The sequence below is a fragment of the Macadamia integrifolia genome, chromosome 9 (genome assembly GCF_013358625.1).
Source record: "Macadamia integrifolia cultivar HAES 741 chromosome 9, SCU_Mint_v3, whole genome shotgun sequence".
Lineage (NCBI taxonomy): Eukaryota > Viridiplantae > Streptophyta > Magnoliopsida > Proteales > Proteaceae > Macadamia > Macadamia integrifolia.
The window spans coordinates 31,412,362-31,418,094 of NC_056565.1; the positions used below are offsets into that span (position 1 = coordinate 31,412,362).

The following is a 5,733-nucleotide window of genomic DNA, read 5'->3' on the forward strand; positions in this document are numbered from 1 at the left end:
GGGGGTGGGGGAGCAGTTCTAAATCACTAAGCAGCAAGAAGAAAACAACGGCCCAGATCCCAAAACACCAGCAAGAATCAGAGTAGTGAGAAGCAGCATCAAAAACCAAACAAACTCATATTACAGAGTACCAAGTTTAATATCAAAAATACAACTCAACCCATCAAAATATCGAAAGCAAAAATGGTCAAGACAAATAAAAAAAAAATGAATAACTAAGGAAAGAGTAATCCCAGAGCAACTAATCCAATAAGGATAAACCAACCTAAAACACAAACCAATTAAGAAATATAACACAACATAACTCATGAAACCCTTCCCAACTACCTGGGTTCGACTACAGAAATGATGTATGTTCTCACAATTACGATCAAGTTGGCCTCGGCATCATCCTCTTAGAGCCTTGCACTTGCACCAATCAGAGAAATCGGAGACAAATTCAGCTTTCAGAAAATAAATAAATAAAACCGAAACAATCTAAGCGTGCAAACTACATAACTGTAAACAGTATAATTCCTCGAGCATCCAAGAACATAAACAAAGAATATTAAAAAATAATAAACCAATCTTCCCCTCTAATCGCCGAAGGATTTCACTTTAACAGAAATCCGAACACCAAAAGAAATAAAAAACTATGAAAAATCAAAAGAGAAACACCGATCGAGGTTCATTACAGCAGGAAAAAAAGATTAATAAGAGACAAATAGATCAGAATACTTGCCTCGTGAACGTAGAAGCTCAGCTGCTGAAGGCAACCAGAGCAGGAAAAAAAAAATAGAGGACCGAATCGTTCTTGCTCTCCTCTTCTATTCACTGTGCTTCCTAGGGTTTGGTGACATGTGTAAAGAGAAGAGAGAGAGAGAGTGACTGGGCCATGAAGAGTATTTATTGGTTGCTCTTTCCACCTTATGGGGGAGAGATTTTGGCACGTGAAGATTTTAAAGCGGACGAACTAAAGGCCCGTTTGATAACGTTTCAAGAAACGCGTTTCTGCCATTTCTGTTTTCAGAAACAGCAGAAACGGAGTAAAAAGCGTTTGATAAAACTGTTTCGTTTCACCTATTTTCAGAAATAGAAATAGAAATTTTTACTTATTTATGGTTCAAGAAATGACCTAGGCAACTTGTTTCGCCGTTTCTGGAAACGACTTGTGGCCATTCTTTCATTGGTTACTATCGACTTCTAAAAACATGACTTATCAAACACTTTCAATTCCGTTTCTGTTTCTAAAAACGAAAATTTATGTTTCTATCTTTTTTGAAACAGAAACGGCATAAACGTTATCAAACGAACCCTAAGTGTGACCATGCGACAACTTCTTGTCCGGTTGGAACACGGTTAGCAAAAACATGTTTTATATACGTTCTCCTTTTTTACTGTTTAAAATATGTTTTCTCGTATACTTCTCAAAGATACTTAAAAAAAAACAAACGGGGAGCATTTCTGTTCTAAACATGTTTAAAATGTGTTTAAACACGTTCTCGTTTTTTGGTTTGTTTTAAGACTTAACTTGTTGAACATAATGTTTACTTAGACCTTCTTTGGTATCATTTTTCTTTTTGATTTTTGTTCACAAAAATGGCTTTTGCTGCATTTGGTATCATTTATGGAGCTTGTTTCTATTAAAAAAAAATTTGGCAAAACACAAAAACCAAAAAGAGATCAAGAGTTATTTATGTATTTTGGCCAAAAATGATTTTCAATTATTTTTACACTAGACTTTAATGAGCATGTGCTTAAAGGCTCATTATAGAGGGGCAAAGTAGTCATTTACTTTATAATTAGAAAATCTAATTCCTTTGCCCATCTTCTTCAGTCCAAAGTGGAGAAAGAGGGTTATAAGAAAGATGGGTGAAGGGATCTCTTCACCCATTTCTCTAAAAAAATATTTTGCACATAGAGATATCAAACTATTTCTGAAAAAAAAATAATTTTTGTCAAGTGGTTACCAAACCATATTTATGTTTTGAAAAAAAATGGTTTTCATTAATGATTTTTGTTAAATAGATAAAAATAAAAAAGAAAAATGATATCAAAGAGGGCCTTAATTGACCATATATTTCTCCCCCGAACTTTGATCCACCTAATTCTTTCGCCGCCTTGAAGCTAACTCAATGGCCTATATTTATCATGATATCACCTTCAATTCAATATCAATGTATGGATCCCGAAATTAAAATACAAACTGATGCGTTTGCTAAAAAATGTTTCTAAAATAAAAACTACTAACTCAAACTGAGCATACATTACTCCAAGAGTGTGTTGACTATGTTGACAACAATGAACAACATCATAGCCAAATCACATTGCCACATTGCTCAATAAAACTTGGACATGTGTGGTGTATAAATTTAGAATTGGTAGTGGATGATATTTAATTATATGTCATAAAACTTATAATGAGACATGAGATATATATATATATATATATATTTGCATTAGTGTTGAATATTGTAATTATTTTGAACATTAGATACAAATATTCATGTAATAATTCCTTAATTTATACGAGTATAGTACCATTTTTTTGGTCCCGTTTGTTTAAAATCTACACGTTTAAAACACGTACCGTCCGTTTTCCGCTTTTTGCCATTCTCTATTTTTTTGACCGTATCATTCGAAAAATTTTACTGTTCAAAACTCGTACCATCCGTTTATGTTTTTTTGTCATTCCCATTATTACTAACAGTGGGTTGGAGTCGTTGGACTGAAATACCATTAGGCATAAATGGAGGGATTTGACTGCTTTACGGCACGAGGTGCCTTAGATATCTTTCGACATGTAGACTAATGTTGATCTAAGAGCTGAAGACTTATGTTGCGAATCAGCGTGATAAGGAGGAACAGGGTGACAAGGCTTCCATTTCAGCAGCTACTTTGGCAAGGGAAACATGTGAACTGCACCTCACCCAAGAGAGAGAATCACAAAGGGAACGAGCAACCTGCAGCCTTGAATGATTGTGTTAATGGTTAGGATTAGCCAAGTCTGACAAGGACAGAGGATCGTTAGGGAATCAAGAATATATATATATATATATATATCTATATATAAGGGTTTGGATAGAAGGTAATGAATATAGAAACTCCTTTTCTCTCTCTCTCTCTCTCTCACTCTCTCTCTCTCTATTTTAGGAGGTAGCTACCCTCGAAGTTAGCCTGCAATCTATTCTTCCCGCCATTAACCAATACCTTCGTATCATTGGTGCTTTCATTGAGAGTTCTATATGATGGATGACGGAACTCGCCTCCATCAACTAGATAAATATGTTAAGCTTTTGAATGAGACAATTGAAGTGTGTGGCGAACGTCTGGATTCCCTTCAAGCTGCTGTGTCCAATCAGCAATGTTCACTTTCCGAGCTCATTCGTCGTCTCACTACTATGGATGGTGGAATGGAGCAAGCTTTTTGGTTACAAGCATCCAAACCATTGCATCATCCTGGTAACTTCACCACATCTGCCTCCTTTGGATCACTACCCATTCCAACCAAACCCTTCCAGATCTGCACCATTCCACTTGATTTTCCCCGTTTTGATGGTACAGATCTGATCAGATGGATTTGCAAGGCAGAGCACTTCTTTGATTACTATGGAACCGCTGACGAACGATGCTTATTGATCTCCTCATTTCACATGAATGGCCTAGCGTTGCAATGGTACCAAGGGAGATGTCAGTCAACTAGATTTAGCAGTTGGACGGCTTTCACCGGAGCTTTGGAGCTCCATTTTGGCTCTTCAAAATCCATGGATCCACACGGAACTTCAGCAAAAATCACAGAGATCTCCTTTGTCTCTGCCTCTTCCCTTGCTAGTTGCTTTATCGTTGATCTCCATTCTTATGTTCCAAGTGAAGTGTGAACAGTCTGACAGCTCCATGGCACAAGCAGTTGGACTTGTGCGACTCCAGGAAGCGAAGTGTAATGACGTTCAATGCCTTCTACCTTGGCTATCGAATCCTCAACCACCAGTGCTGCCTTCACTAACTCCTTTGAGCTCTATAACTCCACCGGCGGCCTCGCGCATTCTAATCAAAGAGCTCAGCCTTACGGAGATGCCACCCTGTCACAAGAAAGGGCTCTACTATATCAGCGCTCAAGTGACAATCGACTCTGAGATTTTGGTTGACAGCAACAATGCCCACAACTCCATCCAAAGAAAAATTGTTGAACACTTACAACTTGCCATAAAGGCTATGCCCATCCTCAACAACTTGATCGGGACTAGAGACCTCGTTGTGAGTGAAGGTTCGCAAGGGAAGGAAATAGACACAAAGAAAGGGCAAGGATCAAATGCCAGAAACTATTTCAGCAATGCCTCTTCACCGGCGGTGGGTCTTGCTCGCCTGCTGAAGTCTAAGTTTAAGGAAGCTCGACGCTTCCTACCACGACCTATGGCTAACTGGGCTTCATTACTCCGCTCTCCACCAACCCTTACAAGCTCTGCAACTTTACCGTTACCATCGGGTATTCCAATCAAGCGACCTTCCCCAATTGAGATGCAACTCCAACGTGAGAAAGGACCATACTACAGCTATGATGAAAGGTTCTCTTCGGGCTACCGCTGTAGAACCCGTCAGCTCTTCTTGTTAGTGTATGACGACATTACAAATAGTGGTGAGCTAATCGACTATGGTAACCTACATCATGACTATGTCCAATTCACAGTGGATTTTGGACAACATACAAAAATATCTTACAATGCCATGGAGAAGCACGCTTCTACATCCATCTTGCGACTTTTCGGCACCATTCTGAACAGATTTAAAATCAAAAAAGAGGATCTGCCCAAATTTTGGTCACAAATGAAAGTTTCAATTATCACCTCCATATTTTCTTCGACATGGTGGATAAGGGGGAAGATAGACAAATCGGAGAAGAAGAGGTGAAGCAGCTTACCAAGTTAAGTGCGTCTACAAATAAATTGACGAAACTGAAAGAACAGGCAGAGGAGTACGCGCCTCTGATTGTTGAGGAATTAAATTTAGAATGGCTTGGATATGTCAAGGTGTGGCAATTGAAGACACCCTTGCTCCAGAAAGATACGTACCTGAACTACAGTCAAGCATTGAGTTACACGAGATAGACATCGAACCATAATTTGTAGCAATGGAGGAGAAGGAATTCAATTCAAAAATGGGGTACCAAGACAAGTTACTTATTAGAGGTAAACAGGAAGAGGATCTTGTTGTTTGTTGGGTGGATTAGTGTGATGGCTGGTCTCTTCACATGGAAGTGGATTCAGTACAAGAATAAGGCTATTTTTCAGGTCATGGATTATTGCCTTGTCTTTGCCAAGGGTAACATGGAGACCACAACATTGAACATGGCCATCATTCTGATTCTGATATTCAAAAACCCCATTTCCTAGTTAAATTCCACCAAGCACCTTCTTGCTATCCGATTCAGTTCTCCCAAGGGTATTCTGGGCCTTACAGGATACTTCCATCGCTTGGTTCGTTGTTGTATCCACATTGTTGTGCTCGTAACCGGTTTCTTAAAGAAGGGCACCTTCTCAGGGCCAACCTCTGTACACAAGGCATTTGAAGAACTGCACATGACGGTGACCATTGTCCCTATTCTTCTTCAATTAATTCCGCACTTGAACCTTGAGGACAAGGTTCTTTGGGAAGGATATGGTAATGTTACGACTCAGCGTGATAAGGAGGAATAGCATGACAAGGCTACCATTTTAGCAGCTACTTTGGCAAGGGAAACATATGAACTGCACCTCAACC

The 5,733-nt window shown here is 38.9% G+C and overlaps 1 protein-coding gene across 6 annotated transcripts in view; it reads right to left on the reverse strand.

Moving 5' to 3' along the window:
• Positions 1 to 849, reverse strand: part of LOC122089129 (dnaJ homolog subfamily C member 2-like) — a 4,446-nt gene extending 3,597 nt beyond the window's left edge. For 2 of the 6 annotated variants that reach the window (XM_042658621.1, XM_042658619.1), the window contains exon 1: positions 328 to 849. The gene's annotated coding sequence lies outside the window, so the exon portion shown is untranslated. The remainder of the gene's footprint in view (positions 1 to 327) is intronic. The other 4 variants (XM_042658617.1, XM_042658616.1, XM_042658623.1 and 1 more) reach the window with 2 other exon arrangements.
• Between the last annotated feature and the right edge of the window lie 4,884 nt (positions 850 to 5,733).